We start from the raw sequence: 13,215 nt of genomic DNA on the forward strand, positions 1-13,215 counted from the left end.
AAAGAGAACTCCACAGTATGCAAAGCATTAATTTCATGATACCTTCAGTGTTAAGAACCTAAGAAGAGCCCTGCTGGATCAGACCAAGGGTCCATCTAGCCCAGCATTCTGTTCACTCAGGACTCCTTCACCTGGAGCTTTCATGCTGCTATTGAGATTGCTCACTCATGGAAGTTTACGGGCCCTTTAGATGACGTCGTGAACCTCCAGGGTGTCTCCTGCACTACATGACCTTTATCCCATTGTCAAAAAGATTGGAGATAATGAGCTATCCCTCCGTGAAAAAGGAAAAGCCCCAAGATCAATGAAACATTTGGAAGACTCAGAGAAGGAGGGGGAAAGGGGAGGGGGAGGGGGAGAAGGAAGCACGTGTAAAGGGAGCCTGTCGTGATCCTGCCTTTAAAACAGAAGCAGAAAGCCCCCTTTTAAATGTGGGATTTTGGGATGGTCTAGAGATAATCACAGTGGCCAACCAGCTGTTGAACATGAATCCACAAGCAGGACACGAGAGCAACAGTACCCTCCCACCCATGTTCCGCAGCAACTGGTGCATATAAGCATCCCGTCCCTGGCCCTGGAGGTAGCACATAGCCATCAGGACTAGTAGCCACTGATAGGCTTCTTTTAAAGCCGCTTTGCAGGGCTAGGGCCATACAAACAAAAGCAGTCAGACATAACAACTGCAGTAGGGAACATAAAGAAGACAAGCCAATTACAAATTCAGTTGAAGGTCACTTTAAACAGGACGGCCTTTATCACTTGCCACCAGACTGGTGCACGACCAACCTAAAATAAAACAATAAAATCATTTTAAAACCCCATTAAAACAATAAGAAGGGAGTTCCACAGCATTGGGAATTTCCTTCTCTTGTGCATGCCCAGAGGGCTCACAGAAAGATGTCAACCAGGATATTGCCATGGTCTTCCTGACAAGAGGAAGGAGCTGACCTGGGTCATGTTTGATAGCCAAATAGCGTGCGCAGACTTCCATGTGGAGGGTTTGGATTGTTTTTTTTCCTGTTGGAAAAAGTCTTTCCGAGAAGTCTTTCGGTTTTTAGAAAAGGTGAGAGAGAACTGTCTTGCATAAACAAATATAAGTGTCGATCCTGCATCATGCCCCTGGCTCCACACTCAGAAACATTGGAGCCTGATTGTTAATTGCTTATTTATTTGAAAGATATAACAGATAGAGAACACATATGTCACCAGTGCTGGCTTCAGGTTTCGGAGGGGCTTTGGGCAAGACATCTTCAGTGAGTCCCCCTTCTCATCGCCATTGTCACCAGGTCCTGTCGCTCCTCCTCCTCTCTCTCCTCATGACTCCCGCTTGCTTGCTTGACAGGCAGAGAGCCAGGGAGCAAGCGGGCCGTGGCATCTGCTTCTCATCCCTCTCGCCACCACTGTTGCCTGGGCCAGAGCGAGAGGCAGGTGAACGCGCAGGTGAAGAGCAGGTGCAATGGTGAAGAGGAGGAGCAACTCCAGGGGACTTTTACCAGTGGGCCACTGATGGGGTGTGGGCTCTTGCCATGCCTATGCTTGAGACCAACCCTGTATATAACATGGATACCACAAAAGGACAACAAACAGGAGCCATCCAACTGTACATCCAAACAACAGAAACAGCAGCGAAACACTCCACAAAGGTCCAGCTGAAGATATAACACTCATCCTGTTCCAGCATTCATTTTTTATTTGTTTCTTCGTTACATTTCTATACATTTCTCTTTCTATATAGTTCTAGTTCTATTTCTATACGTTTCTATTTCCATACATTTCTATTTCTATACGTTTCTATTTCTATACACTTACATTTCTATTTCTATACATTTACATTTCTATTTATACATTTCTATTTCTATTTCCATACATTTCTATTTCTATACGTTTCTGTTTCTATGTATTTCTATTTCTATTTCTCTAAGTTTCTATTTCTGTTAGCCAAAACTCTCTGGGCAATTCACAAAAATTTATGTTTTCTCTGGAATCTATGGCCTGCTTTTCAACAAATGAAAAGAATCCAATTCTCAAAGAAGGGAATAATCAGAGATTAAGAAAAAGACAGGTAATATTATTAACAATAGCAGCAACGATGAAATGAATGCAAGCAGATAAGCAGAATCAGACCAAGCACCACTAGTCCAGCCTCCAGGAAGCCCACGATATCTTACGCACATCTGACCGAACTGCAAGGCACCCCAATGTACTGGTAATGCAAGAATCCTTAATTCTGCATATGAAGCATGTGTACAGGAAATCACATGTGTAGGTGAGAGGTGTGCTGAGGAATCTCCTCCTCCTCCTCCAATGAGGTGTCCTCTGAGCTTGGTCCCACACCTTGGAGAGCACCTTTAGAGTTCTGACTGGTTCTGACTGAAACCTGGAGCAGAAATGTGCCCCATTGACCTCAGAGCCACGAGCCTCCATCGGTTTCAATTGAATTGAATTTTGTATTTCTGTTGTTGTTGTGAACTGCTTTGGGGTGGGGGCGCATTCTGCAACTGTGAAATTAGCTGTAGAGTTTCCCCTCGGTCATCTGAACAGTGCATTTTGTGCTCACAAACACGCTTCTGGACAGTGGGAAACATCCATAACTATTTACCACACTGTGAGCATGACAAGGGCTTGAGTGTGTGTGTGCGCAAGGCAGTGGGTGGGTGCGTGACAGATTCGTGTGGAGGAAAAGTCACTGCATGTTGCTGGGGAGCTGAATACTGGAGAATTGACTAATACTTACAGACTCTTATCACCTCAATGAAGGCAACGACCTTGAATGAACTTACAATCTATAAACTGGCATTTGCTGCTGTTTGGAATGAAAGTTACCTGCTGAGGAAAAATGGAAGCGTTTGGCATCTTGTAGAACTGGAAAGATGTTTGCATTGGCTAGCTGCAAAGTTGCAAGCAAGAATTCAACATTTGGACTCAGAGGGACTATTTGGTGCACTGATTTTGCGTTAAATGAACTACTTGTGCATTTACCTGTATAGAGGCAATTGCTGTATGCTTTGTAGAAGTCTGGTTCTTACTAAAGGAAATTTTGTTCAATTCCTGTTCTTGCAAGATTTATTCTAATTAAGCTCCATGGCTCTCACCTAGGCAAAGGTTATACAGTCAGGGCCAGAAATACTGGAACAAGGATAACAGTTTTGGCAGTTGGCCTCTGTACACCACCACATTGGAGTTGAAAGGAAACACACCCAGATGGGAGCGAAGTCAGGACTTCCAGCTGTAATTCAAGGGGCTTGACAAAAGTGGGGTACTAGCCATTCAGGGGGACAGCCAGTGGCATACACCCCCCCCCACCGTCGGTGTCTCATACATAGGGGTGGCGGAGAATTCCGCCACGGATTTCAGTGAGGCCAAATGCACTGGCATTCGGCCCCCCAAAACCCGTGGCGGAACAGCTTCCCACCCCCTGCCACCCTGTGGAATCCCCTCGGGACGAAGCTTACCTGGGGCGGATGCTCCGGCGGCGGCGGCTGGTCTCCCAGCTGGCTGCTGCGGCCGCAAATGGCAGCCGTCATAGCAGCCACCATTTGCGTCCTGCCAGGCTGCCGTGATAGGCTATGTAAGTATTTACATAGCCTATCACGGCAAAGAGCAGGGATGCAAACCGCGGCCACTACGCCATTTGCGCTGCTGCTCTTTCCATGATAGGCTACATAAATACTTACGTAGCCTATCATGGCAGCCTGGCAGGACACAAACGGCGGCCGCTACGATGGCCACCATTTGTGGCCGCAGCAGCCTGGCCGTGGCCGGAACCCTGGCTGTGGATGGCCTTGGCCGGCGGCTCCGCGGAGCTGCAGCAGAGTGGAGCTGGCCAGGGAGGATTCCGGGGGGAGGGACGGAGCGCCTCCCCCCCACCGCGGATCCCGCACTGCGGAGCCAGGTAAGGGATTCATATATCCCTACTCATACATAATGGAACGAATGGCTGACAAGCAGCTGCATGGCCAGGTGTGGCCTGTTCCCTGGGTGCCCCATGACCAAGCAAGTGGATAAAAGCCCTGGAGGTGGTTCTGAGGGTTACATTTGCATTTGGTAGCTGTTCACTGGAACTCCCAACATGAGGTCCACAGAGGTGTCCATGCGAGTGAAGGAGGCCATCATTAGGCCGAGGAAACAACATAAACCCATCAGAGAGATAGAAAAAACAGTGGGAGCGGCCAACAACAGTTTGAAACATCCCGAAAAAGACGGAATTACCTGGCAAGCTCTGCAACAGCAAAAGGCCTGGAAGACCACGGAAGACAACTAAAGTGGATGATGGCAGAATTCCGCTCATGGTGAAGAGGAACCCTTTCACAACATCTAGCCAGGTCAAGAACGCTCTTGCAGAGGTAGGCATGTCATTGTCAACATCTACAGTCAAAAGACGGCTTTATGACGTAAATACAGAGGCCTCACAACAAGGTGCAAACCACTGGTAACGCTCAAGAACAGACAGGCCAGATTAGCCTTTGCCAGCAAACACCTAAAAAAGCCTGCCCAGTTGTGGAATAAGATTCTTTGGACTGATGAAACCAAGATTAACTAGTACCGGAATGATGGGAAGAGAAAAGTATGGAGAAGGAAAGGAACAGCTCATGATCCAAAGCATACCACAACATCTGTCAAACATGGCGGAGGCAGTGTGATGGCATAGGCATGTATGGCTGCCAATGGAACCGGGTCACTGGTGTTTATTGATGACCTGACTGCTGATAAAAGCAACAGGACGAATTCTGAAGTGTGGAGGGCTATACTTTCTGCTCAGATTCAGCCGAATGCTGCCAAACTGATAGGACGCCGCTTCATATTGCAGATAGATAATGACCCAAAACATACAGCAAAAGCTACGCAAGAGTTTCTCAAGGCAAAGAAGTGGGATGTTCTTCAATGGCCAAGTCAGTCACCTGATCTCAGCCCAATAGAGTATGATTTTCACTTAGTGAAGACAAGACTGAGGGCAGAAAGACGCACAAACAAGCAGCAGCTGAAGGCAGCTGCAGTGAAGGCCTGGCAAAGCATCTCGAGGGAGGAAACTCAGCATTTGGTCATGTCCATGGGTTCCAGACTTCAGGCAGTCATTGACTGCAAAGGATTTTCATCCAGGTATTAAAGGCTATCCTTAAGTTTGAAATGATGTTGGTTTGTTCCATTACTTATGGGCCACCAACGATGGGGGTGTGTGCGTGCCACTGGCTGTATTTCCTGAATGGTTAGTGCCCCACTTTTGTCCAACCCCTTGAATTACAGCTGGAAGTCCTGACTTCGCTCCCATCTGGGTGTGTTTCCTTTCAACTTCAATGTGGTGGTGTACAGAGGCCAACTGCCAAAACAGTTATCCTTGTTCTAATATTTCTGGCCCTGACTGTATATGCATACATGAAAACCAGAGCAGGTGAAAATCTGAGCTGAATGGAAAGGAGAAAACATTGCAGAGGAAATACATGTGAAGTCCCTCCCCCCCATATTTGATGTTACAGCTGAGAAGGATCAACCCGTATATTTAGCAAACAAAACATCTGGGCTTGGGGATTAACTATGAACAGAATTGCTGCACAGGAGTTAAGAGAGATGCGTAATCACTCAGTGTCACCACCTGCCTTTGTCCCTCTTCTCAAGACAGGTCTGTTCTACAAATAAACTTCCTTCTTTCCTCTCAAATTTCAAGGAGAATGCAGTTCTCACAGAATTTACCTCAGGATGCTGTGAACAGCTGGCACCCTGTTCACAGGGTGAATTTTTGCACACATCCAAAGCCTGGCACATTTCAGAATCTTTCAGAGGTTGCTTTTACCCACTGTGCTCCAGAACACCGATGCATTCAAGGACACAGCAGGCAGCCTCCCTGTGAGGGTGGGCAGTTCTGTTGCTTCTCTGAATCAGGAATGATCCTATCACTTCCCATGCAGAGACCCACACAGCAAGATCAACCATCCCCAACAGAGGCTACTGGAAGGAGGCAAAACCTGAAAATCATACAGAGACACAGCAGGCAAACTCTTCCAAGGGGCAATCCATGCCCAGCGTAACATTGGCCAAGGTGTTGCATATCCAATGAAAGCCTGTTGCTACAAGAATCTGAGCCTTGCGACCGCCCCTTGGTTAAGAGTCGCTGAACATTTTGCCATCCAAAATGTGAAGCTCGATCTTAAACAAATGGCTGTGTCATATGGTGATTGTTATTAAATGAATGTTAAATATTCCGGCTGAAAATCAAGAGAAACTTCCTGACTGTTAGAGCAATACAACAATGGAACCCATTACCTGGGGAGGCGGTGGGCTCTCCCACGCTGGAGGCATTCAAGATGAGGCTGGACAGCCACCTGTCATAGAATCATAGAATCATAGAATAGTAGGGTTGGAAGGGGCCTACAAGGCCATCGAGTCCAACCCCCTGCTCAATGCAGGAATCCAAGTCAGAGCATCCCTGGCAGGTGGCTGTCCAGCCTCGTCTTGAAGGCCTCCAGTGTGGGAGAGCCCACCGCCTCCCCAGGTAATTGGTTCCATTGTCGTATTGCTCTGACACTCAGGAAGTTTTTCCTGATGTTCAGCTGGAATCTGGCTTCCTGTCACTTGAGCCCATTATTCCGTGTCCTGCACTCTGGGATGATCAAGAAGAGATCCTGGCCTTCTTCTCTGTGACAACCTTTCAAGTACTTGAAGAGTGCTATCATATCTCCCCTCAGTCTTCTCTTCTCAAGGCTAAACATGCCCAGTTCTTTCAGTCTCTCTTCATAGGGCTTGGTTTCCAGTCCCCTGATCATCTTTGTTGCCCTCCTCTGAACCCTCTCGTTTGTCTGCATCCTTGTTCAAGTGTGGTGCCCAGAACTGGACACAGTACTCCAGATGCAGCCTAACCAGTGCTGAGTAGAGGGGAACTAGTACTTCCCGGGATTTGGAAGCTATGCTTCTATGAATGCAGCCCAAAAGAGCATTGGCCTTTTTTGCAGCCACATCACATTGTTGGCTCATATTCAGCTTGTGATCGACAACAATTCCAAGATCCTTCTCGCTTGTAGTGTGGTTGAGCCATGTATCCCCCATCTTGTAACTGTGCATTTGGTTTCTTTTTCCTAGGTGCAGAACTTGGCATTTATCCCTATTAAATGTCATTCTGTTGTTTTCTGTCCAGGGCTCCAGTCTATCCAGATCACTTTGAATTTTGTTTCTGTCTTCCAAAGTATTAGCTATCCCTCCCAATTTTGTGTCATCTGCAAATGTGATCAGCATTCCCTGCACCTCCTCCTCCAAGTCATTCATACAAATGTGGAAGAGCACTGGGCCCAGGACTGAGCCCTGCGGTACCCCACTCGTTACCTCTCCCCAGTTGGAGAAGGTCCTATTGATAAGCACTCTTTGAGTCCGATTCTGTAGCCAACTGTGGATCCACCGGATCGTTGTTTCATCTAGCCCACTTTGAGCTAGTTTGCTCATCAGGATATCATGGGGCACTTCGTCGAAAGCTTTGCTGAAGTCGAGGTATATGATGTCTACAGCATTCCCACGGTCTACAAGGGAGGTTACTTGATCAAAAATGAGATCAGATTTGTCTGGCAGGACTTGTTTTTGACAAATCCATTTTGTCAGGGATGCTCTGACTTGGGTTCCTGCATTGAGCAGGGGGTTGGACTCGATGGTCTTATAGGCCCCTTCCAACCTCACTATTCTATGATTCTATGTACAAAATATTGAGTGTGTTTTCAAGGGGGTAGATGAAATTACCAAATAGCATAGGCTTGTACATAAGCCCACAAAAAGACTAGGCTGTTTGCTTCATTAGCTTCTTAAGAGGCTGGTAAAACAAAATGCAGGTTAGTAAAAAAAAAAAAAAAAAAAGAACAATAAATTGAAAAAACTGCCTTGCACCAAGCACATTGGCAGAAGAGGGATGGAGAAGTCTGTCTCTCCACTTTCAGCCTATTCATTTGCCTGCATGGAATTCCTTGTTGCCTATGGCAAGCAGGCAGTGTTCAAACACAAGGCTCAGATAAGCAGTTTGCTGAGAGGTTTAGTCAGAGCAGCCTGCCAGGTGGAGAACGGTATCGTAGCTGCTGCTTATTGGGTGAGTGTGTTGGACTCTGTTAGGCTGAAATCACAGCCAATAATTAACCTGGGGAGAGTAAAACAAAGAGGACAATACCCAGCAGGGTTGTGTTTGTTTTTGTATAACAGCATTAAGCAGGAGCAGTCTATCTGAGCAGCATTCCTTTAAAGCAGGGACAGCCCAACTGGTGCCCTTCAGACATTTTGACTACTCCTATCAGCCCCAGCCAGCATGGCCAATCATGGGGATTATGGGGGTTGTAGTCCAAGTCCTCTGAAGGACACCAGGTTGCCTACTCCTGGCTTAACATTTCACACCCATCCTGAGGCTGCAGTCCAATGCAAACTTAAACTGGAACAGGCCCATTGAACACCACGGGATTTCTGCATATGCGTGCATTGGCTTGTGCCATCAACCTGGGTGCACTGGAGCCTGGTGGGTCCAATGTCCATGGGGCGGTGAATCTGCTCCTGGTTTCGGTCAGGACCAGTCAGAACTCTAAAGGAGCTCTCCAAGGTGTTTTGCATTGCACCAAGGTACTTTGCTTCACACCTTGGAGAGCTCTTTTAGAGTTCTGACTGCTTCTGACCGAAACCCGGAGCAGATTCACCGCCTCACTGTCAACAGAGCCACCAGCCCCCATGGCCTGGGCGCACTGCTTCTGAGGAGGGGGGATATCATTGGGTGGCATGGAAAGGAACCATGATGGCACTGCGACCTGTTTCAGGACTGGGGGGGGGGTGACCGGAACAGTGGTCAACTGCAAAGAATAACATTAAACACTAAATAAAAGTCAAAAGATCCCACATCCCATATTTTGTTCCAGTGGGGGTATTTTTCCAACCACTCATTTTATGACTGGGATTATGCATGCCTGGAGAGAGCTCTCCATCTGGGCTTTTTATTTTATGCCACCGTAATACATGGATGCATGAAAGGAAGCAAATCAATTGTTCTTTGTCCAAAGCATGATCCCTGTTAGCTCTCACTGTATAACTCACAGGAGCAGCGTGCAGAAAAAGATGCTCTCGCAACATGAGGCACCACAGTAAAGCTTGCTTGGAATCACAGGGCAGCAGCCTTCCACTTCCACTGCGAGGCTGGAAGAATGGTTTGAGGCCACCTAGCGTCCATCTCTGGACAGTACTGAAGAAGCCACCACTTAATTTTTTAAAACTCTTTTTATTAAGTCATAAAAATCAGTACCTATGTTTTATTGCACTTCAGCCGGCAATGCCTTGCCATGTGGAGTGGTGCGATGGCCTGAAATATTTGGTGGCTCAGAGAACTTAAAAACAAACAATTTGTCAGTCCACCTTTTGTGAGGGAAGGGAAAATTGTCAGTTTGGATGGGACCAAAAGCCTCACACAGGGGCAGGGAGCACAGAAGCAAGGAGACTGATGGAAGGGTTTAGGGATGAGCCAATTACCTCCATTCTGTTCCTTGGTTGTTTTACGGTGTCACTCTCTGCTGTGTCCCACTCATGCTTAAAATTCCAGTTTCACAAGGATGATCTTGAAAATAAACTCCAGACTTGGAGCATGCACAGCTTGCTGTAGCTTTCAGGTAGCATGCAATTCTGGGGAGAAATCTGGACAACAATTTTGGTTTGGAAGCATTTCTGTGAAGAGGAGGCAATGGCAAAGAAAGAGGTGCTCAAGGCTAGCAGGCAATGGGTCTTGAGGAAAAGGGCAGAAGTGACAAGGGTGGAAGTACAAAGGGGCTAACTGGAGAAGTTTTGGAAGAACCATCACGGTGCTGAAGATCAAGAGGAGCTACGAGTCATGGTGGCTATATGCTACTGACAGGATCAGAGGCGGTGTGCCTCTGGATACCTGTTGCTGGGAAAGAACAGTAGGAGACAGCTCTTGTCTTCATACCCTGCTTGCGGACCTCCCATGGGCAGACAGGATGTTGTTTGAGGTCAGCCTTTGGGTTGATTCAGCAGGGCTCTTCTTTGGGGCAGTATACTTGGCAGGACGACTGGAGCACCACAGTGTGCCAAGGGATAGAAGGGCTCAAGGAAGAAGTTGCTAGGTCCACAGCAGGGATACCAAACTAGAATGGTGGGGCGGCAGTGGGGGGGGGATTGCCCCCCCCACCCCAACAAGCCCTCCATGATCCAGATGATACCTGTGGGCCTGGCTACTCCCTGATGTCACTGCACTGCTCATTTTGCTTTTCTCCGTGCTGAGGGAGACACAAAGCAAGCTGATCATCCCAGAGCTGTCTGAGCCCTTGGCTTCATGCTAGCTGTGCATGGGGGAACCGTGTGATGTCACTTGATGGTCGCTGGGAAGAGTGGCTGCTCCCCCCAGCACTGCCCATGTCTCCCGCCGGCTGCATCCCCACAGTTATCTCTGACCTGAGGTTGGAGATAACAGCAGGGATTCTGCCAGAGAGTGGGGTTTGGGCAGAACCTCTGTGGGCCAGAGGAGCCCTGCGGACTGGAGTTTTCACATCCCTGGTGGAAATACTGAAACATCTGTTGTTAGTGTGGAACTTTGATCTGGCAATGGGGGGGGGGGGCTAAGAAGCAGTGGTTGGTGGCAGGGCTGACCAGCTCATATAGATTCAGATAAGCCATCCTGCTATTGCACCGGGACTTTCTGCATATGCACCAGTTCCCAGGTCCGATCCCTGGAACCCCTAGGGTTATATTATTTTCTAGGTGATCAGGTAGCGGATGTTGGGAAAGAGACCCTTCTTGGCCAGAGAGCAGCTGCCGGGTGGTGCAGCTCAGCTTCCTCCAACCTGGTACCCTCCAGATGTGTTGGACTACAACTTCCATACTCCCTAGCCAGCATGGCCCCTGGAGTTGTAGTCCAACACATCTGGAGGGTGCCAGGTTGGGGGAGGGGGAAGCAGTTAATAAGAGAATATATGTTAAACTCCTATAAAGAGGGAGAGACGCACACTCATCCCCTATCTCTTTCTCCCATGATGGCAGGAAAATACCGATCGCTGCAGTTTTCTCCCCAACACTGCTGTGACAATGGTAGAGCATGGAAGTAGTGCTTCCAGCATGTATAGTTAGGCTCTTGCTCTGCCCTCAGCCATTGATCATTGGTGGGGGCAAGGGGAGGAATAGAAGAGAAAGAGGGTAGGGGAGGAGGAGGTCTGGTTCTTTGTTTCTTTTTTGATGGCCTCATCCTATTTAATTTAAGACACGGAAGAAGAAAAAAATCACAATCCTGTAGGCGCCCGAGTCCCAAGCATATGAAAGCTACTTCCACGCAGTGCAATGAAAGCTGCCATCCTTTTTGTAAATGTAAAAATACAGGAAACCCTTGGGGGTGCTGAGGGGTGGGGGAGAATGTAAGAAGAGCCATGCTGGATCAGACCCAGGGTCCATCTAGTCCAGCTTTCTGTCCACACAGTGGCCAACGAGCTGCCCATGGGAAACCCACATGCAGGATATGAGTGCAACAGCACCCTTTTGCCCATATTCCCGAGCAACTAAGGTACATAGGCATCTTGTCTCTGGTACTGGAGGTAGCACAGAGCCATCAGGACTAGTAGCCATTGATAACTTCATCCTCCATGAATTTGTCCATCCCCTTTTATAAAGCCATCCAAGTTGGTGGTCATCACTGCATCTTGTGGAAGTGAGTTCCAGAGTTAACTATGCCCTGTGTGAAGAACTCCTTCCCTTTATCTGTCCTGAATCTCCCACCAATCGGCTTCATGAGAGGACCCCAATGGGTTGTAGTATTTTGAGAGGGGGAGAAAAATGTCTCCCTCTCCACATTCTCCACACCATGCATAATTATGTAGACCTCTATCATGTCTCCCCTGACCCCACTTTTTTCCAAGCGAAACAATCCCAGCTGGTGTAACCTTGTCTCATAGGGATGCTCCAAGAGATGCCTTCTCTCAAGGGATGCTCCAGCACCTTGATCATTTTAGTTGCCCTCCTCCACACTTTTTCCAGTTCTACAATACCCCTTTCTAGGCATGGTGACCAGAACTGTACACAGTATTCCAAGTGTGACTGCACCACAGATTTGTGTAAGGGCAGTGTGATATTGGCAGTTTTTTCCTAACGATTCCTAACTAACATGGACTTTGCCTTTTTTTTCACAGCGGCCACACACTGGGTTGACATTTTCATCGAGCTCTCCACCACAAGCCATGAAATTACCTGGGCCATGAACAGTGGTGGAGGCTGGTGGTTCTGAGGTCAGTGGGGCGGGGAATCCACTCTGGGCTTCAGTCAGAACTCTAAAGGAGCTGTCCAAGGCTAGAGTTCTGACTGAAGCCCAGAGCGAATTTCCCGCCCCACCGACATTGGAGTCACAAACCTCTGCTGCTGTAGTGGTACATTGTGATATGCAGACGCTCAATGACAGTCCTGAGAGTCATTGGCCAGGCTAGCTGGGAATCACGGGCGTTGTAGTCCCACACATCTGGAGGGGGCCAGTTTGGGGAAGGCTGCCATGGCACAAAGCACAGGAGGACAGCTCCCTGCTGGAAGGGGCTCCCAGCATGGGGGTTACTTCGGTGTGGGTGACATGTACACCTCTGGCTCTCAGCAGGTCCCATGTGCTGAATTCAGAGCAATCCTCTGCAGCGTGTGAAGAATCAGCCACGATCAAATTAACATGGAAAGGGGCTCACTGCATATGTAAATAGTTCAAAATCCAGTGTCTTAAACCAGGCGTGCCAAAGCTTTTACTGCCAATAATGAAGCCTCAGGAGAGGCATTTCCCGCTTCTGGAATGGGAAGAACAGTGCACAAAAGCTAGAAAAAAGCCAAAATATCAGAGGTCAGGGGAAAGCGGGCAGGGCCATGTGGGGAAGGCTGATTCGGCCTCCAGGCCTGTGGTTCAACACCTTTGTCCTAAATGCATAAGCGAATGTTCATGCTGGTGCAGTGAAAAGCTATGGAAACACAAGAGATGCAGATGGGTCACTTTTCATTGCGAAGGAACCCGAAGTTCAATCGCTAATCTTCCTCTGAAACGTGAAATGAGGGGCACTTTTTAGTGAAATTCCGCCTCTGCCCTGAGAGGAAGACCTCCACATGGGCTATAAAAGGAGCTTCTGTCTCCCCCAAAGCAGTGAAAAGTTCTACCAAGCCGCAATTGCTCTGTTTATGCAAGAGGAGCCAATTCAGTGCGCAGAGGAGGTGCGCCGAATGTGTGCTCAGCTAGAAGACATGCAGGGGTGGTGGTGG

This window comes from Heloderma suspectum, chromosome Z, assembly GCF_057233095.1.
Source record: "Heloderma suspectum isolate Gila_16-S chromosome Z, 16-S_ref, whole genome shotgun sequence".
Lineage (NCBI taxonomy): Eukaryota > Metazoa > Chordata > Lepidosauria > Squamata > Helodermatidae > Heloderma > Heloderma suspectum.